Here is a 24646-nt window from a genome sequence, read left to right as displayed (position 1 = left end):
AATAGTTGAATAATTTAAATTGATTTCTGTTCTCTAGATTCAGTATTACAATGTGTTTGTCCTATTAATTATCGAGACTGCCAAGGTCCTAACCTGCCATTGATCTCGATAAATTATAATTCTCACGACCTTTTGCATCAAGCAGGTGTATTATCGACCCCATTCATCACACTTCCTATCATACTTACTGGATTATGTAGCTTGGAAAAGTTTGGACAGCTGAAGAGAAATATTTTGATGCTATAATTGGCCTGAAGTAAGTAGCTGATTATGTAGAGGAAAAAAGATTTCTTATTTGGTTGTTTACCAACGTTGGGTGGTTCGTGTCCCTGTTGTTGTAGTATCGATCTGCAAAGCTGAAGGCTGAGATGCTGCATTATCTTATTGTTCATGCAGAGAACAGAGTCAACAAGATGTGTTACCATATAATGCCTCTCACTCAACCTGTCCACCAAGGTAAGGCTGGCCTTGAGGTTCTCTTGGCTACCTGGTATGCATTGTGTTTTCAACCAGAGTGTAAATGTTCAGATATTGCTTCGTTTACTGAGATACTCTTTTTTCCAGATCCTAAAGCATACTATATTTTTATTCATCAGATTCTCAGATTAATTAACTAGCTTTTTCTCAGTGGCTTTTTGGATCAAAAAATTCGCAGTTGCCAATGTGATGCATATGCGCATGCGTACCTTTTTTAGTAAACCTGTACAGGTCACAAGAACACAACCCTCAGACCAAGTTGGCTGCCATTGTTATGCTGGTTATGTGGGGGATCCTAAATAGCTTGCACAACCGGAGTGAGGCACTGTAATTACGGAGAGCACTATGTGAAAAAAATGATGCGTAGGTGATGTTATCAACTGTTTGATTAATTGTCTAGTTAAACCTACCATTTTTTATATGCATACAAATGTTACTGGTTTTCTAGAGCTTTATTGCATGCTTGTGCTTTTTTCAGTTGGTCTTCAGCTAATGTTTCAGATTACCAATGCCATCTATGTTGTTTCTTAAATAGTGTAAACACTCATTGTTGTAAAGGTATTTCTTTTTTTCTAGTTGAATCCGAAAAATACTAGTTAGGAGCAATGGATACCACCAAGCTCTTCATGGTAGCATGCCAGCATCTTTGTTGGCCATACTGTCCCATCCCTGTCGTAGCAGTCTTGCATCTTACTTGCCCATCTCTTAGCACCAGCATTCCTTTTGTAGTTCTGATTGACCATACATATGTGCTGCTTGTTTTACATTTTGAACTTGTGCTAACTTTATTTCACAATTATCTTGATAATACGTCAAGATATAGTGCAATCTGTAGTTCTTTTAAATTTGTTTACCAACCATCTTGTGAATGAGATGCGGATCTATATGTTAGTAGCTGCATGAGAGATGCTCTACATTTTTTGTTCCCATAGAGGTAATAGGAAGTGTAAAAAGTCCAAAAAGAAGGATCCCCGATGTGGAGATAGGCATCAGTGGAGATCAGGTTGTTGGGCCAGCCACCCAAACCTCTAATGGTTTGCACATTGATGTGTGCCATTAAATTAAAAAATCTCAAATGCAGGAAAGACCTGACCTGTGTAGTTTGACTCAAATTGCATCTTCAGTTCATCTAAGTAACACTGTATAGTTCATGGATCTTTTTTGCAGGTGCACATAACAGATGGGTGCAGCATAATTTTCTCCTCGTTGAATAACTTACACTACTACTAGGTTAAAGTGCAAGTTTTTTAGGTGGCATGAACCTTTTCTTTTCCATTTCTTTGTAGGATGGATGGTGGTCGGCACCTTGTGGATAGGATGCCCCTCGACCTGGTTTTTGAGAGCTCGCAGGAGAGGTCAGTACATGTTTAAATTTCTATAATACTTCAACTTTGTAAGAGACAAATCAAATTATATAAATATTAATTGAGATAGTCCGTGGGACGGTATGATGGGAGACAGATAGTGACGTATACCCTATTTTTCATATTGTTGCTAACCAATGAGCTAATTCAGAATATTGTTTTACTCTTGCAGAATCCACATGGATGTCTCAGAGCCTGCTTTCATTTGTGGATGGTATGTGACGCTTTTTGGAAGAATTGAGTCAGAAGATGGACAAACCTGGCGTTCTCGATCAATTAGGAGTCCTAGATGTGATGGTACGATGCAGATGCAACCAGTTGAATTCTAATTTTCCTTTGGGGTCAAGGACTTATGGATGTACCATCAACAGCTCGTACACCAAGGATCAGCTCATAGAAATTTTTTATGTTCATATATGTAGCGTAGACAAGCAATAAGCCCATAGGCTTATTCAAGTATAGTAATCACGCTGAGTTGATTGATCCTTTTATTTTAATAATATAGACCTATAGATCTCGATTGCTTATGTAAATGTAATAGTTTCACAAAATATTTTTTGAAGCTGCTATTTTTTTACTCAGACCATAAAGACTATATTATTGAACTATAGCACTCTCGATCCAGCTCAGAAACAAAAACTGACAGTATATAGCACTCTCGATCCAACTAAGAAACAAAAAAGAAAGAAAAACTGGCTGTATAAACCGCAATCCTGATCCAGCACAGAATAAAAAAACAGAAAAAAAATGAAAACGGCTGAAAAACAATAAGGTGTGTGGCGAACTAAACACGGACAGGTCAGTTGGTTGGGTTTCTCGTGGCAGAACCTACCATAGGTGCTTGTATTTTCCTAGATTTATTCTATGATTTAATGGCGTTATGCTTTCAGTGGTAGGCGACGTCCCCGTCGACAGCGAGGCGTCTGTGGTGACTTCGTAAATTTCAAGATCTACCGGCTCAGTCCTTCGGAGGTGCTAGGGTAGAGTTTTAGAAAAGGGAATATATTGATATCCCAGCTTCTGCATCGATCAATGCATATGGTTATTCCTTATTACAAGCAGTACCAAAACGTTCTAGGGAACCTCAAAAACAAAGTTTTGCGCCATAAAAGAAAGAAGATCATAAGCACTACTAGAAAGCAAGTCTATTTCTAAAGCTCCATCCGTGTCTTGCAAACACTTCCATCGCGACTGTCTCAATGGTCCTGCACCCTATCCTCACAAAATGACGATCCTTCTCCTTCTGTAGAAGCGACCAAAACTTGGTCCAGTAAGTCCCCCTAAAGATAGCCTGCAAGTAAGATGGTGCTACAATTTTATCAAACACTATATCATTTCTGGTTAACCAAATGGCCCAACAAATTGCACTTGCACCCACAAGAATCTGATATTTCAATTTCCTATTTATCCCTTCCAACCAGTCTGTAAACATATCGTGTACACCCGTTGGCGGTGATAGGTTAAAAGAAACCTGAATAATTCTTCAAATAAACTTAGCAAAATGACAGTCAAAAAGTAAATGTTGTATAGACTCGTTCGAAGAACAGAAACAACATTTCCTATCTCCTTGCCACTGCCTTCTTGCTAGATTATCTTTGGTTAGAATTACTCCCTTATACAAATACAACATAAAGACTTTGATTTTTAGAGGTAATTTTAGTTTCCAGATGAAAGTGTTATATGGTATGGTTTCTGCTCCTAATAAAGCTCTATACATCGAATTGATAGAAAACGCCCCATTCTGATGTAACCCCCACACAAAGTGGTCTCTCTGATTTGTTAGTTGTACGTTTGCTACCATAGCGACCACACTGTACCATGCTTGCAAGTTAACCCCCATCAGATATCTCTTGAAGGCTACATTCAACAGTGTCGTAGACAACACTGAACTTACAGACATATTTTTTCTTCTTACAATGTTATATAGTGCGGGAAAGAGCGACTTTAGTGGACGCGATCTTATCCACGAGTCCTCCCAAAATGGTATTTGAGACCTGTCACCTAGATGAAACTTGCCTAACGAGAGAAACTCCCTTTTGACCTTCATAAGACCAATCCAAAACTGAGAATCTCCAGGCATGTAATGAACCTACGTCAAACTTTTATCCCTTAGATATTTATTCCTAAGCAATTGTTGTCAAACCCCGTCTTCATTCATTAATTTAAAAAGCCATTTGCTTAGTAGACACTTATTGTGAACCTCTAAGTTTAGAACTCCTAACCCTCCTTGGTCTTTTGGTGTGCAAACTACCTCCCACTTAGTCAATCTATAGTTGTCCAGTTTTTTTCAAAACTGTTGATGTTTCACCACCGATAGCCTGCCACGGGGGTACCCGGGGCAGTATGTTCGGGCTTCGGCGTATGCTGAACTCGATGGTTAACGCAAGAGACAGTCGATTTATCCTGGTTCAGGCCCTCGATCGTAGATCGAGTAATAACCTTACATCCAGTCGGCGTTAGCCTTTGCGTTGGATTGATTGTGATATGTTGTGTTGTACAATTGTCGTCGCCCTCTCTCAGGAGCCCTGCCCTCCTTTATATAGTCAGGAAGCCAGAGTCCTAGTCGGTTTATAATGAGATTTCCTAGTAGGATTACTTAATAGTTCTACTACTAAGATTACATGGGAAGAATTCTAGTTGGATTAGATCTTCTCTCTCCCTTGCGGGGTATCCTGTGGGTCCCGCATCGACAAGCCCCCGAGCACTTCATGGTTGAGCTCTGAAAGTCTCGCTTTGCTCCTTCAAGTCTCGTTGAGTAGGAACAAAATGTCATCCGAGTGCTTTCTGGAGTGAAACCTTGTAGCGCTTCTTGGAATCTTCGAGTGGTGAGTGCTTTTTGAAGAAAAAGTACATCCATCTGGTTGTAGCCCCCGAGCCTCCTGCTATTTGGAACAAGGAGCTGGAGGATCTTGTCTTGAAGTTGCTCTGATTGTTCGTTGCAGTTTTATCAAAAAGAACTCGAATATGGCTCGTTCCGGGTTCTTTTTGTCGTAATGTCTTGAAGTGGTCTGCGTTGAGGAAGTCTTTTGGTGACGTGCTCTTTTTCGAAGAAAAAGTGCACTCACTGAGTGTAGCCCCCGAGCCTCTTGCTATTTGGAACAAAAAGTTGGAGGGTCTTGATCATTTATGTTGTTTGAAAATTTGTGTTCTTGAGTAGTCCCCGAGACTTGGATTATGTCATCATCCGAGTAGTTTTGCGGCATCTTTCCGTAGCGGCCCTTTAGTCTTGGATTAAACCATCGTCCGAGTAGTTTCGTGGCATGCAGCCTCCGAGCTTATGTCCGGGTTCTTTTTGGGTGGGTGCAATTTTTTGTAAAAATTGCACTCACTGAGTGTAGCCCCCGAGCCTCTTGCTTTTACTTGCAAAAGTTGGAGGGTCCAGATTCTTGTCTTCAAAAAATTCTAGGGCTATGTGTCCCGCAGCCTCGTGCTTTGTCCGAGTTCTTTTCTTTAGAAAAGAAGTCGGATGAAGAGTCTTGATGTGTCGTCGTCGTTGTAGTCTTGAGTTTCTTGTATTCTTGGTCCTTTGTCCTTGGTTCCGAGCCTCCGGTAGTAGTTGAAATGAAGGCCGAGCTCCCTAGCTTAGTGTTGATTAAGCTATGATGCTGGCCGAGCCCCCGAGCGTATATCCGTGTTGTTTCGTTTAGGAAGAACTCGGATGCGAGGTCTTGGCGTATTCTTTGATAGTCTGCTGTTGTCAGATGTAGTTGTATGATGGTGGTTGAGTGTAAATGCCTTTTGTTCACGGGTTGTACTATGCTGGTATATTCTTCCGAATATGCCTGTCTTCGAGTACTGTTTCCTCTCGTCTGAGTCATCCATTATTGAGTCATGTCTTTTTACTGTGTCCTTTGTTAGGCTTATTTCGTTGGTACTCCTAGTTCATGTGCGCCGCTCCTTTGGTCTATAAATACTGTTCCGGAGTGCTTGTTTTCATCCATTGGACATTCCGTTGGGTCCTGGCATCTTAAGCAGTAAGTACGGATAATGTGGTATTGCCATGAATTTGGCCAGTGCTGGACGTCCGAGGATTGCATGATATGACGAATCGAAGTCAGCGACCTCAAATTTGATAAACTCTGTTCGGTAGTTTGAAGGAGTTCCAAAAGTAACGGGTAAGGTAATTTGTCCGAGTGGCATGGCTGCTTTGCCGGGTACTATTCTGTAAAAAGGTGTGCTTGTTGGCGTGATCATCCCGGCGAGTTGTCCTATTTTCCTTAGAGTTTCTGAAAAGATGATGTTGAGTCCAGCTCCTCCATCGATTAGTACTTTGGTGATGGTCATACCAGCAATAGTTGGATCTAGAACCAGTGGATAATGGCCTGCGTTTCCCACGCTAGTCCATTGGTCTTCTCTGGTAAATTGGATAGGATACTGTGACCAATTGAGGTATCTTGGTGTAGCCGGTTCTACTGTCATAATGGTCTGTAGTGCTAGTTTTTCTTGATGTTTGCTTCTGCAATCCGGAGCCCCTGAGAAAATCACTGCTACCGTTCCCCTGGGTTTTTGGAATCCTTTGTCCTCGTGGTTGTCTTCATCTCTTTTCTGATTGTCCTCTTTGGTGTTTTCCTTACTATCTTTTTTTGTGTATCGATCATTGAAAGTGTAGCAATTTCCGATGGTGTGCCTCCCGTTAGGGTGCAATGGGCAACGTATGTTTTCAATGTCATCATATCTTCTGGTTTTAGAAAACTTCTTTAATTTGTCGGCCATTGCCACAGTATTGTCTGGTCTACGTTTTCTTTCTTGATGTCTGCTATTTCGGTGATTTTGCCTGTCCGAGTTGTCCTGGTTGCTTCTGTCCGGGAACCTCTCTCGTATTTTTTCTTCTGCGGTAATCATCTTTTCTACTGTTCATCTGAATTCTTCGTTGTTTCTCGGATTTTCTTTGCAGAAGTCTTGAAATTGCCACCTAGCCATGATTCTGTGAGAGAAAGCTTCAATTACTTCTCGTTCGGTTATGTCATGCACCTGAGCTCGTAGTTCGCCGAATCGTTGATAGTAATTTCTGAGGCTTTCACCTCCCTTTTGCTTGAGTCCTTTCAGTTCTGCATGAGTGATTGGGTGTGTAATGATTCCTGCGAAATTCTCACAAAAAGCTCTCTGCAAATCCTCCCAATTTCTGATAGATCCTGGATTCAGTTTGTCGAACCATTGGAGGGGCATGGCTTCCAGTGCCATGGGAAAGAACAGGGTTTTGATATCGTCGTCTCCTCCGTCTAGTTCAATTGATTGTGAATATATTCTAAGCCATTGCCTTGGTTCAGTTTTGCCATCATACTTAGAGTGGTTAGACGGTTTGAATTTGTGAGGTAATCGTACCAATGCAAGCCTATTCGTGAAACAGGGGAATCTGTCGTGTGTCCTGGTTTCTTTGAATTCGGATTCGGCACCTTCTTCTGGCCAACTGTCGTTTTGATGGGAATAATCTTGTGAGGTTGTCTAGGTAGGCACTCTACTCCTGGTCTTCCTTGGTTGTTCAAATCGGTGGCCTTGATTATGTTCCTTCCTACTTCCTCCATCATGGCTTCCACCCGGCCCAAGTCTTTCGAAGACAGATTTCCTTTGATTTTGATCTTCTTGCCAGTGGGTTGTTGATCTGGCGGGTAGTCTTGATCGAGCTCTCTCTTCATGCGTTCATACTTCTCACCGGGGTGTGAAGTTGCTCTGAGTTCTTCTAATGCTTCTCAAATCTTATCATAAGGCGTATTTGCCGTGCGTCTTCCTTCGACTTCTCGTTGCAATTTTCTTTTGTCGTACTCAGCCAACTCTGACTCATATCTGATCCAAGCTTCCCTGCGCTGCCTAGCACGGTGTTGGCGCCCTTGCTTCAACTTGTTTTTTCTTTCTCTAGCTTGTTTCTGACTCTCGGTTTCTCTATCGTAGTCCTGGGTAAAGGGTGATATGTTGGATTCTGATTCATCTGATGACCTGACATCGGGTGCTTCCGGGGGATTTAATGGTGACCGAGGACGTCGAACCATGAGCACTTCTCGTGTGTGAGCCGTTCTGTTATTGGCGTTAGTTTTCATGCTGTCGGAGTCACTGATAACTTTAGTAGATGTCTCGATGTCGTAGATCGAGTCTCCTTTTTGGTAAGGTAGAATAGCTATTGTTGTTGTGCCGACTAGTTGGGTTCCACTATCTTCAGGAACGGAACCTGGCCAGTGGATGATACAGTCTTGCGATGTTATTGTTAGCACGAGACCCTCCTGGGCTCCTGTCAGTGGTATCCCGAACATTGGATTAAAGGATCTTTCGAACTGTCCCTGATAGGATTTTGCCATGTTGTCGAGCCCAAATGGAAAAGGACTCGACTTCTTGAAAGAACTCTGAGGGTAATCCGAGTTGTTTTGGGTTATGCTCTGGAATCTTGCCAAAAAAGAACTCGGTTTCTTGAAAGTACTCGGATAACACTTCGCCTTGGAACTTGAATTCGAATCGGATACGCGCGGCCGTGAAATCTAATTTGAATCGGATACTATGAGCTGTGCGAATCTTCTAGTGAGCTGATCCGTCGTAGTTGTTGAAATAGGAAATTCTTTATGATGATCTGGATCTTTGAAGAGATGGCCCTGGAGCTTGCCGTTGTTGTTTGCCTCGTAGATCCATGAGCCGAAGATGAAAGTTGATCCCGTCGGGAAGATTATGTTGTCGAGGTCCATCGAGCTCTTGGATGCAAAATCGCCGAAAGCCCTTACCTGGCGCGCCAGCTGTCGATGTTTCACCACCGATAGCCTGCTACGGGGGTACCCGGGGCAGTATGTTCGGGCTTCGGCGTATGCTGAACTCGATGGTTAACGCAAGAGACAGTCGATTTATCCTGGTTCAGGCCCTCGATCGTAGATCGAGTAATAACCTTACGTCCAGTCGGCGTTAGCCTTTGCGTTGGATTGATTGTGATATGTTGTGTTGTACAATTGTCGTCGCCCTCTCTCAGGAGCCCTGCCCTCCTTTATATAGTCAGGAAGCCAGAGTCCTGGTCGGTTTACAATGAGATTTCCTAGTAGGATTACTTAATAGTTCTACTACTAAGATTACATGGGAAGAATCCTAGTTGGATTAGATCTTCTCTCTCCCTTGCGGGGTATCCTGTGGGTCCCGCATCGACAAAAACCCCTCTCAGAATTTCAAAAAAGGAAAGCATGAACATGGGGAGACTACACAGAACAGAATTAATTAACACAAGTGTAACACCTCGGGTGTTAGCCTTGCATAACTTGACTTGCATAACATGAGCATGAGCATCAAGCATTCATAAATCATCATTTACAATTGAAACATCTGATCGAAACATATGAAACATTGCTTGTTATTTCATGTTCCTTGTAACATATACATATGATCATGTGCAAATAAATACTAGTGTGTAATGTTGGTCACTATAACACCTTAGCTACACTTAGGTTAACAAAAGGAACCTTGTTCATGAAGGCCACATTTCTTGATCAAGCATTTAAGTGTTATTTCATGTGTTGACCTGGATAGCTATATGAGTGACTACTTCATGAAAAGCTTAAATGACCTTGCAAATTGTGTTAACATGCTTAGAGTGTCATCATGAACAACTTTGGTATTTAGTGCTAAGGCTAGTTTGGTCATTTAGCCATGGTTTGAATGTGTATCTTGATTTCAAAGTGACATGTTTGACTAAAGTTGAACTAGGTGTTAGAGACCTTGCATGGAGGAGTTCACTAAAGCAAAGTTGTAGTGTTTGACATAAGGAACAACTTTCATTTTTATGTCATGGACTGATTTAGCTTCTAACATGTTTGAATTGGACTCACAAAAATCAGCTTTTCACTGTTTTCAGCACTTCAAAAATTTTCTAAGTGTTGCTCGACTGACAGCCTGACAGCCCTATCTTAGTGATGATATTACTAAGTCTCTGTTGCGAATTAGAACGAGGTACTTGAATCAAAGTTGTAGCTGGTACTTCGAGCTACAAAAATCATGTAGACCGTTTCCACTTAGGAGCCACGGTTTAGCAGTTAAATCGATGGGAAAACTCGCTGTCAGGCATGAACGATCGCGTTCTGACGAACTGAATCAAGTCCGGCACGCTGGCTTCGGTGGCCGACATCGTCAGGGCGTGCGCGCCGCGTGGAGCCAGCGGCGGCCGCGCGTCACCAGCACCCTGCCCACCGCGGCCAGGGCAGGCCAGCTCGCGCCTTTACCCTCCCAGCGTTCGCCCGCACTCAGCCGAGCTCACCAGTCGCCTCACCTCGGCCCTTTTCCCTCGCCGCAGCAGCAGCCGAGAGCCTCCTCGCTCCGCCGTCGCCATAGCCTGCGTAGGCTCGCGACGAGCCGTCCATTCCTCACCGCAGTAGTCCCACTAGCTCCCCAGCACTCCATTTCTTCTTCCCGTGACCGCTGACAGCGTTTGGTAAGCCATCGCCGCACGCACATGCTCGCCGGAGCTCCGCCGCAAGCCCCGTCACCGTGGCCGCAGCGCCACAGTCCACCTCTCCAAGCGTTAGCTAGCGCGCTAGGTCTGCCGTAGTACCCCGGTGCTCGTCCGTGCCTTAGGTCGGGCCACCGAGGACGTCGCCGGCGTTTTGCCGTGGTCCAGCCTCGCCGTTCCGCCATGGCCGCCGCCGCTAGCTCTAGGGTCAGCAATAGGGCCGGCCAAGTGGCTCAATAGGTTCGCCAGGTCATGTAGGTCCTACCCTGATGACCTCACCGCCGGCGAACTCACCGTCGTCGAGTTCTCGCCGCGCCGTGACGAAGCAGCGCCGCTGCTCTGCTCTGTGTCGATGACGTGTGGGGTCCCCTGACCAGCGGGTCCCACCGGTCAGCGACTGCAGTAGTGAAGGATAGCTCATTTTGATTCCAGTTTTTAATTTGTTTTGTTATTTTTGTATCTGCAGATTGGTAGCTCCAAAAATGTTGAAATAAATATGTTTGTGTTCCTTAGGAAGTGTAGTATTTAGGAAAAATATGTTCTTAGCTTCAACAGTAGAAATTTCTGGAGATTTAAATAGGGATTTCAAATGTGCTTTTGAATGCATTTAAATTTGTTTATTTTATATCTAGAGTTCCTGTGCTCCAAAAATTATGAAATTTTTGTGGTAGGCTATTATTGTTATACATGAGCTTGGATAAAAATTTGAGGACCAGTGCATGTGTAGATCTATAGTTATAGATTTTTCTTTTATAAATAGTTAATCCTTGCATGAATTTTTATAAATTAATTATAAGTCCAAAATTCATGAAATTAATTGGAGGTGATACTAGTACCATATGGATGTTAAGAAAAATAAGAAATCTGTTGCTTGACACTTTTCAATAGGATTTTCCATTTATGCTATTTCAAGCCTTGCTTCCTTATCATTTTTGTATAGAATGTTTTACGTAGTAAAATGACCTGAAATTTTTATAGTAGTCCTTTGATAGCATTATTAAGGCTCTGTAAATTTCTGAGAATTTACTAAGCACATCTGATATATATTTATTAATTAACCTAGATATATAAATAAAATAATAAAGGCAATTTAGTAAATAGTTTGGGCTTTGCCATTATATTATCTTACCTATGTTTGGTATGCTTAAACTGTTAGTAGGTTCTAGGTTGTCAATTTGTGGATGATTACATAAAGTAGAAGTGCTATTACTTTATATTGCATGTTAAATCATTTCCGGACTGATTCTAGAGTATGAGGAGTTACATGTTAAAACTGATGTAGACTGTAAAAATGGTTAAGAACAAAGTTGTAGAAAATTTGATAAGCTTTCCAGAAAGTCTAGGATCACTAGAATTGGAATTGTAGAACTCCAGTTATGAGTGAAACAAGTAGATACTGTTTATGGCATAGTCGATGCATTGTAGGAGTAGTTAAGTAGTAAGCGAGAAGAGATATGCACCTACTCAAACAACGTGATGCACTTGTTAACATTATGCATTCGTAATACTCATACCATACTCATGCATCTAGGATCGGAAGAAGAGATCACGTTGCTGGAATTCGACGAAGCAGAGGAAGGGAACCCGCAGGAGGATCCGCAAGCCGCAGCTCCCGAAGGCGTGGAGCAGAACCCTGAAGAGCTTCCGGAGTGCCCTGACCACCGTCCTACTTCCTTTCTGCGAGGCAAGCCCCGGAGCATTATAAGTCTCCCAGTAATTTACAAATGTTTACTTACGTATTTATGATTGACGCATTAGGTTATAAGAGTTGAATGAAACCACTTGATGCATGTACATTCCTTGTCCAGATATTACACCTTTAACCGGTATAGGTCCAGGATCGAATATATGCTTAGCCATGCTTAGACCGGTAGAAGTCGGGTGATTTCCTGTCAGCTGCGAGATATAGGTGGATACCGGAGCACGATTGGTCATAATTGTCATCGTGGAAAAGAACCATGGTTAATGTAAATGGAGACCGGGCGGGGTAGCGATAGAAAAGCAACAAGGCATGGAGGTCTTGGGTGTGGATCTATCCCCGTCTGTGTCGATCAAGGACCGTACCGTTGTTGGAACTTCTGACAAGATTGAACGCATGCCTCTCACTTAGCTGGCCGGATAACTCGTTCCGACCGCGAAGCCGAGTAATTCAACTCAGGCCGGGAATCGTTCTGTTGTGCGCTCCTTCCGGGGAACGATCAGACTGAGCCCAAGGGCAGGCTTGGCCTGAGCATCCTGGCATCTGGTGTTCCAGATTGTGCGGCGCGGTACGTACCCGCGAAATGTGTACCTGAGTTGTACCAAAGGTGACCTAAGACTATCGTGGCTGGTAGATCTGGGTTTGTGTTAGGAATAAATTCCCAGCTGGTTGAAAATCGATTCGAATCGCCGTCTCTCCCGGATAGTGAGAAACTTGGCTAGCTCCAACATCGTAGTAACTGTGTTATGAAACATGATGGTTCAGATGAATATGGAATTACAATACCTGCTATGGTTACTATTGGATGCTTCTAAATGATATACCACATGTTTGGCACAGGATAGTTGCAAATCTAGAAATGGATAGTTATAATTAACTTGATAAAGGAATCCCAAGTGTACAAAGATTAATTGCCTTTTTCGCAAAAATGTTGTCAAGTTACGTCCACTTATACAGCCTTGCATAATCCTTGGAGTCATTTTATTTCTGGTTCATGACGGGTAAGTCTAGCTGAGTACCTTCTCGTACTCAGGGTTTATTTTCCCATTGTTGCAGATGGCACTGTGTATCATGGTTATTGCAAGAGTTGCTTCTATCCCGCTGTGGATGAGGAGTAAGCCTTGGGCAGGCTTCCTTAGTAATTCCTATCTTTGCTTTTGTGGATCGTGATCTGGCATGGCACTGTATCAAACTACGTTGGAAACTTATCTTCGAACTTATTTGCTTCCGCTTTAATTATCAAACCCGGTTTGTAATAACTTTCTATTCGTACTCTGATGATGAAAAGTATCTGTGAACTTTATGTAATTTGTGGCATGTATGTTGAATCCTGTACGATCTTGGTTGTTGTAAATCGTTTATCGAGACCCGTCGTGGTACTCGACGGACTACCGGGTTTATATGGGTTCAAGTATGACAGTGCGACCGCTTGCGGATTGCCATTATACTTGTATTCTTATAAATTGGTCGGTTCTGCGACAGCTGGTATCAGAGCAAGATTCAACGTTAATTGTCACAAGTGTATTTAAAACAAAAGTTTTTGTTTTCCAAAAACCCTTCTCTAGCAACTAATAGTCAAATAATAGGTATTTGAAATCTAAAGTGTGCCATTGATCACTTTCCTTGTGCCCAAATTAAGGACTATTAGGTGGCTATTTAAGTACTAACATGGGGGTTTTCACTTCGTCGTCCATACGGCGTGCTATAGTATGGATGCCATTCACTTGAGTGGTAATGTATGGATCACTGCCTCTACGCCAAGGTAAGATGAGTGTAGGACCGCAAGAAGTGAGCGTGCGGTCGGGAAGAGTTAGCTTTGGTACGGCTATGTATGCATGCTTGCATGTGTATATGGTACGCATTTAATTGTGGGTTTAAATTCTTGTCGGGTAGATTGATATGGAAGTATATGTATGGGTATACATATACGGAAGTATTTACAATTACATTCTGCATATTCATATGGGTTTAGGGTTGAAATGAAATTTTATGCAGGTACACTAACCACGAAACGTGTAGCTCGACTAGTTACGCTATTTATGAGAGAACGTATGTATGCCACCGTGTCTACCGTTAGAAGCAAATTTTTCCTAAGTTTGTGAGGACGTACGGCACGAGCATGCATCATGTTAAAATACCATTCACATAATTACAATTGTTCCTCCCCTTGTAAAGATTCTTACTCGGTTATGTAACTCTTATCCATTATGGCATTGTCTCACCAAGGGTACATGTTAATGGTGCAGATGGCACGCACCAAGCAGACTGCTCGCAAGTCCACCGGAGGAAGAGCTCCTAGCCGTCAGCTTGCTCCACGTACCCGTCAACGTCACACGTTCCTTGGAGAGTTTGGGATGCCTACACTCTTATGGAGAGTGCTCAGCTATGTAGGTTATCCTGATGGAATGGAACCCCGCTACTTCTGGGCGAATGAGCGGTTGGGAGAAGGTCTCTTAGTTACTGTGGAGGCCGTTGTTCGTCCCCGAGGTGACGATTCAGAGTGGACAGGCTGGTGTTATGAGTCGACTGGCAGGACTGCTGAAGAAGCAGCTGGCAGGGCAGCCTTTGGAATCTTGAGGGATATCATGGATCGTTTTCCTCAGGAGCTGGCAGCCGCTTTGGTTGGAGTCTTTCCAAGAGGTAATCCCTCTACTGACTCATGGCAGCAGGCAAGAGGAAGACCCTTGGAAATTGGTGCCGCAGAAGGGCAGAACAGCGATAACCCTACAATGAGCGCCATGTTCGCAACGATGAGAGTGTTAGATGGAGTTGAGGGTAGCCTCAGACGTGTGTCTAGTGCTCTTGGTCATGCCCGTGAAGACCGACGTCAGCTTCAGAGGGAGCACGACATCGAGGTTGAAAGGCTCACCGAAGAGATGACTCGGTTAACTCACCAAAGGAATGCAGCCTGGTCCAGGGAAGATGTCCTGAGAGCTCGACAGTTTGAGCTGGAACAGCAGCTGGCAAATGCGGAAGAATACAATGATAATCTGCATGAAGAGGTTCATCTACTGCACAATCAGCTCCACCCTTATGTACCACCTGGAGCCGCAGAAATGGATCTAGAAGGGTACGAAGAAGAAGAAGAAGTTGCACCTGAAGAGGAAGTCGAACCTGAGGAAGGAGATGATTCGGCGTCTGACCTCGATAGTGATCATGATGAGGATTAGATCGCTTCGCATTTAGTGGAAGGACTAATGTATCACTTTTATTTATGTAATGGACCTGTAGTTCCAAGTTGGCATTAGTAATCAGACTATCATGTAATGTTAATCGCACGTTTGGGTAAACGTTAATGCAATTTCGGTTCCTTGTCAGTAATTGCGCTTTAAATTGCATGCGTTATGAGCACGATAAGTGGTCAAATTGGCGATGTCATGTTGCGAGAATGAATTATTATGCCTCTGTTTTTATTATGCTTTTGAGAATTTCTCCAGTAATTTCAGTTTGGCATGAGTACCTAATTCATCTGCAATTTCTTGGCATCGACCAATAATCGCTTATTGTTGCAACTTCGCAGATGACGCGTACCCGTGCTGGAGCTGGTGGCAGCCAGGATGGCAACCACGATGACTTGCCACCCCCACCCCCGCCGTCTGCTCAGGAGTTCTTTGCCCAGTTCCTAGGTAGCCAGAGGACAATGGAAGAAGCCTTGCGCCTTATCGCGCAGAACACTGCTCGTGGCCACCCACAGCAACCAGGGGCCGAGCCAAATCAGCACAGTTCATTCAAGGAGTTTCTGGACACAAAGCCTCCGATTTTCAAGGTGGCTGAGGAACCACTGCAGGCCGATGAGTGGCTGAATACCATCGAGCAGAAATTTCGTCTGCTAAGAGTCACAGAGCACCTAAAAGCAGAATATGCTTCTCATCAATTGCAAGGACCAGCAGGAATCTGGTGGACGCACTTTCTGTCGTCTCTGCCTGCTAATGCGAGAGTGACCTGGGATCAATTCAAGTTGGCTTTTAGAGGACACCATATTCCCCCGGGCCTAATGCGCATGAAAGCAGCAGAATTTATGAGGCTCACTCAGGGAACCAAGTCACTCACAGAGTATATGCACGCATTCAACAACTTGTCAAGATATGCTCCCAGTTTCGTGGATACTGAAGAGAAAAAGATTGAGAGTTTCAAGCGAGGTCTGGGTACCAAATTAATGAAGACAATGGCAAACTCCCGATGTGCCACGTACAATGAGTTTATTAGCGATGCCTTGACCCAAGAAAACCACAACAACATGCATGCAGTTGCTAAAGGTCGCAAGAGGGCCTATGAGGCCGGTGCATCCGGATCTTTCCAGTCGAAAGCGCCTATCACAGCTAGGCCACAATTCCGTCCACCTGCACCCAAGTTCAGACCTCCACCACCGAAAGCTCAGAATAACAGGCCACAGAAACCATTTCGTAAGGCGTTCACTATTGCCTTACCAAAAGGAAATGGCAATCAGGACAGCTCAGCCGGATTCAAAAGTAATCAACCCTGTTTCAACTGCAACCAACTGGGTCATTGGTCCAAGGAGTGCCCCCACCCCAAGAGGAATGGCAACCCCACGTAGAACAATCAGAGGCAGGTGAATGCCAGGGCACGTCAGGGACAAGTGCACTATACCGCTGTGGAGGAAGTGCCCGCCGGAGAAGTTGTCACGGCTGGTATGTTTCTTGTCAACAAGCATCCCGCTGTTGTTTTATTTGATTCAGGAGCTTCTCATTCATTTATGAGTCAAGCATTTGCATCTAGACATGATCAAGAAATAATAGAAGTAAGTAAAGGGGGTTTTAACATAAGTTCAGCAGGGGGTACTGTTACTACCAAAAAGATAGTCAAAAATGTACTCATTTTGATACAAGGGAGGGAGTACACAACAGATTTGATAATATTGCCAGGATTGTCGATAAGTGTAATCTTAGGCATGAATTGGATGAAGGATCATGGTGTTCTTATCGACACTAGCACCCGTACTATCATGTTGAGAGAACCCACGGGAGGGAATGCTTTTCTAGTTCCACTCTCCCGCGATTTCGAACCCCAACATTTAGCCTGTGCTATCCAAGCCACCACAATATGTGATATTCCAGTGGTTTGTGAATTTCCGGATGTATTTCCAGAGGAATTACCAGGTCTACCACCGGATAGGGACGTGGAATTTAAGATTGAATTAGTGCCAGGTACCGCACCCATATCCAGAAGGCCATATAGAATGCCACCCAATGAGTTAGCAGAACTTAAGGTTCAATTGCAAGATCTATTGGACAAAGGTCTTATCCAACCTAGCTCATCTCCGTGGGGATGCCCAGCACTGTTTGTGAAAAAGAAGGATAAGTCACTGAGGATGTGTGTAGATTACAGACCACTCAATGCTGTGACCATCAAGAACAAATATCCGTTACCCCGCATCGACATCTTGTTCGATCAGCTAGCAAAGGCAAAAGTATTCTCCAAAATTGACTTAAGATCAGGTTACCATCAGATAAAGATCAGACCGGAGGATATACCTAAAACGGCTTTCTCTACTAGGTACGGCTTATACGAGTACTTGGTTATGTCTTTCGGACTAACAAATGCTCCAGCCTACTTTATGTACCTGATGAACTCGGTATTCATGCCCGAACTTGACAAGTTCGTGGTCGTGTTTATCGATGACATATTGATTTACTCAGAAAATGAGTCAGATCATGAAGAGCATCTGAGGATTGTCCTATCCAGACTCAGGGAACATAAGCTATATGCCAAGTTGAGCAAATGTGAATTTTGGTTGAGCAAAGTACCATTTTTAGGTCACATTTTATCTAGAGATGGAATTTCAGTAGACCCATCAAAAGTACAAGAGGTCATGGATTGGAAAGCCCCAACTTCGGTGCATGAAGTTCGGAGTTTCCTAGGGTTAGCAGGATACTATCGTCGGTTTATTCCAGACTTCTCAAAGATAGCCAAGCCTATGACCAGACTACTTCAGAAAGATGAGAAATACAAGTGGACACCAGAATGTGAAACAGCTTTTCACACTCTCAGAACTTTGTTGACTACAGCACCTGTGCTAGCACAACCAGACATTGAAAAGCCTTTTGATGTATTTTGTGATGCATCAGGAATAGGTTTGGGATGTGTGCTTATGCAAGAAGGGAGAGTAATTGCATATGCCTCTCGGCAGTTGAGGAAACACGAAGTCAACTACCCTACACATGATTTGGAACTTGCAGCCGTTGTCCATGCACTAAAGATATGGAGACATTACTTGTTGGGCAATGTATGTCATATCTATACTGACCATAAAAGCCTCAAGTATATCTTTACCCAGCCAGAACTGAACATGAGACAACGTAGATGGTTGGAATTGATTAAGGACTATAATTTGGAAGTGCATTACCATCCGGGTAAAGCTAATGTGGTAGCCGACGCACTTAGTCGAAAGTCTCATTGCAACACAGTGGAAGCGCTATTAGAAGATGGATTCAACTTGCTACATCCTGCTGTGCTACACAACATCACAATCAGTTGTTCGCTTGAGGGCAGAATCATAGAGCTACAGCAGACTGATGTAGGAATAAGTCACATCAAGAGAAAAATGCAAGAGCAAGAGACCAAACATTTTAGATTGGACGAAAGAGGTGTATTATGGTTTGAGGACCGACTAGTGGTGCCAAAAGACCGTGAGCTAAGGAATCAAATTTTAGAAGAAGCTCACTCGTCCAAATTGTCTATCCACCCGGGTAGTAGTAAGATGTATCAAGATTTGAAAACCCGTTTTTGGTGGACTAAGATGAAGAAAGAGATCGCAGCCTATGTTGCAAGGTGTGATAACTGCAGTAGAGTGAAAGCCGTCCATATGAAAACCGCTGGATTACTTCAGCCATTGCCTATCCCAGGATGGAAATGGGAGGAAATCAGCATGGACTTTATCATAGGCCTTCCAACAACGCCCCAAGGTCACGATTCAATCTGGGTCATTATTGATCGTCTCACCAAGTCAGCACATTTTGTACCAGTTCACACCACATATCACGCGGGTAAATACTCTGAGTTATATGTTTCACAGATCGTGAAATTGCATGGAGTACCCAGGACCATAATCTCAGATAGAGGACCACAGTTCATAGCTCGTTTCTGGGAGCACTTACACCAAGCTTTGGGAACCAAGCTAATAAGAAGTTCAGCTTATCATCCGCAAACGTCAGGACAGACAGAGCGAGTGAACCAAATCCTAGAAGATTTGCTTAGGGCTTGTGTTATATCTTCAAAAGGTTCGTGGGAGAAATGGCTACCTTTAGCTGAATTCTCCTATAACAACAGTTATCAAGCGAGTATCAAAATGGCTCCATTTGAAGCCTTGTATGGCAGAAAGTGCAGAACTCCATTGAATTGGATTGAGCCCGGTGAAAGGAGATATTTTGGTATTGATTTTGTCAATGAAGCCGAAGAACAAGTACGTATCATCCAACAACACATGAAGGCAGCTCAATCAAGACAGAAGAGTTACGCTGATAGAAGAAGAAGACCACTAACTTTTGAGGTAGGTGACTATGTGTACTTGAGAGTATCACCCATGAAAGGTGTGAAGAGATTTGGGATGAAAAAGAAGCTTTCACCAAGATATGTAGGGCCATACAAAATTTTGGAACGAAAAGGAAATGTTGCGTATAAGCTACAACTACCACCAGAGATGAGTGCAATCTTTGATGTGTTCCATGTTTCGCAGCTAAAGAAATGTCTTCGAGTACCGAAAGAAGCTATCGCACCCACCAACGTGCAGCTTCAATCGGATCTGACCTATGAAGAAAAGCCAATTCGAGTATTAGAAGCGATGGAGAGAGTAACAAGGAGTAAGATCATTAAGTTCTATAAGGTGGTGTGGAACAATCATAGTGAACAAGATGCTATATGGGAAAGAGAAGATTATCTACAAGAAGTTTATCCCGCCTTTTTCCAAGAATGGTAGGTCTTGCAAATCTCGGGACGAGATTTTTATAAGGGGGAGGGGCTGTAACACCTTGGGTGTTAGCCTTGCATAACTTGATTTGCATAACATGAGCATGAGCATCAAGCATTCATAAATCATCATTTACAATTGAAACATCTGATCGAAACATATGAAACATTGCTTGTTATTTCATGTTCCTTGTAACATATACATATGATCATGTGCAAATAAATACTAGTGTGTAATGTTGGTCACTATAACACCTTAGCTACACTTAGGTTAACAAAAGGAACCTTGTTCATGAAGGCCACATTTCTTGATCAAGCATTTAAGTGTTATTTCATGTGTTGACCTGGATAGCTATATGAGTGACTACTTCATGAAAAGCTTAAATGACCTTGCAAATTGTGTTAACATGCTTAGAGTGTCATCATGAACAACTTTGGTATTTAGTGCTAAGGCTAGTTTGGTCATTTAGCCATGGTTTGAATGTGTATCTTGATTTCAAAGTGACATGTTTGACTAAAGTTGAACTAGGTGTTAGAGACCTTGCATGGAGGAGTTCACTAAAGCAAAGTTGTAGTGTTTGACATAAGGAACAACTTTCATTTTTATGTCATGGACTGATTTAGCTTCTAACATGTTTGAATTGGACTCACAAAAATCAGCTTTTCACTGTTTTCAGCACTTCAAAAATTTTCTAAGTGTTGCTCGACTGACAGCCTGACAGCCCTATCTTAGTGATGATATTACTAAGTCTCTGTTGCGAATTAGAACGAGGTACTTGAATCAAAGTTGTAGCTGGTACTTCGAGCTACAAAAATCATGTAGACCGTTTCCACTTAGGAGCCACGGTTTAGCAGTTAAATCGATGGGAAAACTCGCTGTCAGGCATGAACGATCGCGTTCTGACGAACTGAATCAAGTCCGGCACGCTGGCTTCGGTGGCCGACATCGTCAGGGCGTGCGCGCCGCGTGGAGCCAGCGGCGGCCGCGCGTCACCAGCACCCTGCCCACCACGGCCAGGGCAGGCCAGCTCGCGCCTTTACCCTCCCAGCGTTCGCCCGCACTCAGCCGAGCTCACCAGTCGCCTCACCTCGGCCCTTTTCCCTCGCCGCAGCAGCAGCCGAGAGCCTCCTCGCTCCGCCGTCGCCATAGCCTGCGTAGGCTCGCGACGAGCCGTCCATTCCTCACCGCAGTAGTCCCACTAGCTCCCCAGCACTCCATTTCTTCTTCCCGTGACCGCTGACAGCGTTTGGTAAGCCATCGCCGCACGCACATGCTCGCCGGAGCTCCGCCGCAAGCCCCGTCACCGTGGCCGCAGCGCCACAGTCCACCTCTCCAAGCGTTAGCTAGCGCGCTAGGTCTGCCGTAGTACCCCGGTGCTCGTCCGTGCCTTAGGTCGGGCCACCGAGGACGTCGCCGGCGTTTTGCCGTGGTCCAGCCTCGCCGTTCCGCCATGGCCGCCGCCGCTAGCTCTAGGGTCAGCAATAGGGCCGGCCAAGTGGCTCAATAGGTTCGCCAGGTCATGTAGGTCCTACCCTGATGACCTCACCGCCGGCGAACTCACCGTCGTCGAGTTCTCGCCGCGCCGTGACGAAGCAGCGCCGCTGCTCTGCTCTGTGTCGATGACGTGTGGGGTCCCCTGACCAGCGGGTCCCACCGGTCAGCGACTGCAGTAGTGAAGGATAGCTCATTTTGATTCCAGTTTTTAATTTGTTTTGTTATTTTTGTATCTGCAGATTGGTAGCTCCAAAAATGTTGAAATAAATATGTTTGTGTTCCTTAGGAAGTGTAGTATTTAGGAAAAATATGTTCTTAGCTTCAACAGTAGAAATTTCTGGAGATTTAAATAGGGATTTCAAATGTGCTTTTGAATGCATTTAAATTTGTTTATTTTATATCTAGAGTTCCTGTGCTCCAAAAATTATGAAATTTTTGTGGTAGGCTATTATTGTTATACATGAGCTTGGATAAAAATTTGAGGACCAGTGCATGTGTAGATCTATAGTTATAGATTTTTCTTTTATAAATAGTTAATCCTTGCATGAATTTTTATAAATTAATTATAAGTCCAAAATTCATGAAATTAATTGGAGGTGATACTAGTACCATATGGATGTTAAGAAAAATAAGAAATCTGTTGCTTGACACTTTTCAATAGGATTTTCCATTTATGCTATTTCAAGCCTTGCTTCCTTATCATTTTTGTATAGAATGTTTTACGTAGTAAAATGACCTGAAATTTTTATAGTAGTCCTTTGATAGCATTATTAAGGCTCTGTAAATTTCTGAGAATTTACTAAGCACATCTGATATATATTTATTAATTAACCTAGATATCTAAATAAAATAATAAAGGCAATTTAGTAAATAGTTTGGGCTTTGCCATTATATTATCTTACCTATGTTTGGTATGCTTAAACTGTTAGTAGGTTCTAGGTTGTCAATTTGTGGATGATTACATAAAGTAGAAGTGCTATTACTTTATATTGCATGTTAAATCATTTCCGGACTGATTCTAGAGTATGAGGAGTTACATGTTAAAACTGATGTAGACTGTAAAAATGGTTAAGAACAAAGTTGTAGAAAATTTGATAAGCTTTCCAGAAAGTCTAGGATCACTAGAATTGGAATTGTAGAACTCCAGTTATGAGTGAAACAAGTAGATACTGTTTATGGCATAGTCGATGCATTGTAGGAGTAGTTAAGTAGTAAGCGAGAAGAGATATGCACCTACTCAAACAACGTGATGCACTTGTTAACATTATGCATTCGTAATACTCATACCATACTCATGCATCTAGGATCGGAAGAAGAGATCACGTTGCTGGAATTCGACGAAGCAGAGGAAGGGAACCCGCAGGAGGATCCGCAAGCCGCAGCTCCCGAAGGCGTGGAGCAGAACCCTGAAGAGCTTCCGGAGTGCCCTGACCACCGTCCTACTTCCTTTCTGCGAGGCAAGCCCCGGAGCATTATAAGTCTCCCAGTAATTTACAAATGTTTACTTACGTATTTATGATTGACGCATTAGGTTATAAGAGTTGAATGAAACCACTTGATGCATGTACATTCCTTGTCCAGATATTACACCTTTAACCGGTATAGGTCCAGGATCGAATATATGCTTAGCCATGCTTAGACCGGTAGAAGTCGGGTGATTTCCTGTCACCTGCGAGATATAGGTGGATACCGGAGCACGATTGGTCATAATTGTCATCGTGGAAAAGAACCATGGTTAATGTAAATGGAGACCGGGCGGGGTAGCGATAGAAAAGCAACAAGGCATGGAGGTCTTGGGTGTGGATCTATCCCCGTCTGTGTCGATCAAGGACCGTACCGTTGTTGGAACTTCTGACAAGATTGAACGCATGCCTCTCACTTAGCTGGCCGGATAACTCGTTCCGACCGCGAAGCCGAGTAATTCAACTCAGGCCGGGAATCGTTCTGTTGTGCGCTCCTTCCGGGGAACGATCAGACTGAGCCCAAGGGCAGGCTTGGCCTGAGCATCCTGGCATCTGGTGTTCCAGATTGTGCGGCGCGGTACGTACCCGCGAAATGTGTACCTGAGTTGTACCACCAAGGTGACCTAAGACTATCGTGGCTGGTAGATCTGGGTTTGTGTTAGGAATAAATTCCCAGCTGGTTGAAAATCGATTCGAATCGCCGTCTCTCCCGGATAGTGAGAAACTTGGCTAGCTCCAACATCGTAGTAACTGTGTTATGAAACATGATGGTTCAGATGAATATGGAATTACAATACCTGCTATGGTTACTATTGGATGCTTCTAAATGATATACCACATGTTTGGCACAGGATAGTTGCAAATCTAGAAATGGATAGTTATAATTAACTTGATAAAGGAATCCCAAGTGTACAAAGATTAATTGCCTTTTTCGCAAAAATGTTGTCAAGTTACGTCCACTTATACAGCCTTGCATAATCCTTGGAGTCATTTTATTTCTGGTTCATGACGGGTAAGTCTAGCTGAGTACCTTCTCGTACTCAGGGTTTATTTTCCCATTGTTGCAGATGGCACTGTGTATCATGGTTATTGCAAGAGTTGCTTCTATCCCGCTGTGGATGAGGAGTAAGCCTTGGGCAGGCTTCCTTAGTAATTCCTATCTTTGCTTTTGTGGATCGTGATCTGGCATGGCACTGTATCAAACTACGTTGGAAACTTATCTTCGAACTTATTTGCTTCCGCTTTAATTATCAAACCCGGTTTGTAATAACTTTCTATTCGTACTCTGATGATGAAAAGTATCTGTGAACTTTATGTAATTTATGGCATGTATGTTGAATCCTGTACGATCTTGGTTGTTGTAAATCGTTTATCGAGACCCGTCGTGGTACTCGACGGACTACCGGGTTTATATGGGTTCAAGTATGACAGTGCGACCGCTTGCGGATTGCCATTATACTTGTATTCTTATAAATTGGTCGGTTCTGCGACAACAAGCCTCCCTCCTACTGATAACATCTTACTCCTCCAGCAGTTGAGTCTTTTTTGAAATCTTTCCTCAACATGTTTCCAGTCCTTATTCAACAGTTTTCTATGGTTCATAGGAATTTCTAGGTATCTGAACGAGGATGATCCTACATTACACCAAAAAATATATGCATATTCACTTTGATTGACTTTTGCCGCACCATAACAAAACAATTCACTCTTATGGAAGTTGAATTTGAGTCCTGATAATTGTTCAAAAGCACAAAGCAAGAGCTTCGTATTTTTGGCTCTCTCAAAATCATTGCACAGAGCAAGAGCTGAGGTAGGATTTGC

At 43.4% G+C, this 24646-nt stretch overlaps 1 pseudogene; it reads left to right on the top strand.

The window, feature by feature from the left end:
• LOC136511587 (uncharacterized) overlaps positions 1-24646 on the top strand; it is a 240639-nt pseudogene that overhangs the window by 196782 nt on the left and 19211 nt on the right.

The sequence above is a fragment of the Miscanthus floridulus genome, chromosome 16, assembly GCF_019320115.1.
Source record: "Miscanthus floridulus cultivar M001 chromosome 16, ASM1932011v1, whole genome shotgun sequence".
In the NCBI taxonomy this organism is placed as follows: domain Eukaryota; kingdom Viridiplantae; phylum Streptophyta; class Magnoliopsida; order Poales; family Poaceae; genus Miscanthus; species Miscanthus floridulus.
Note: the sequence above shows the minus strand (reverse complement) of the source record. Positions and strands in the feature narration are given on the sequence as shown.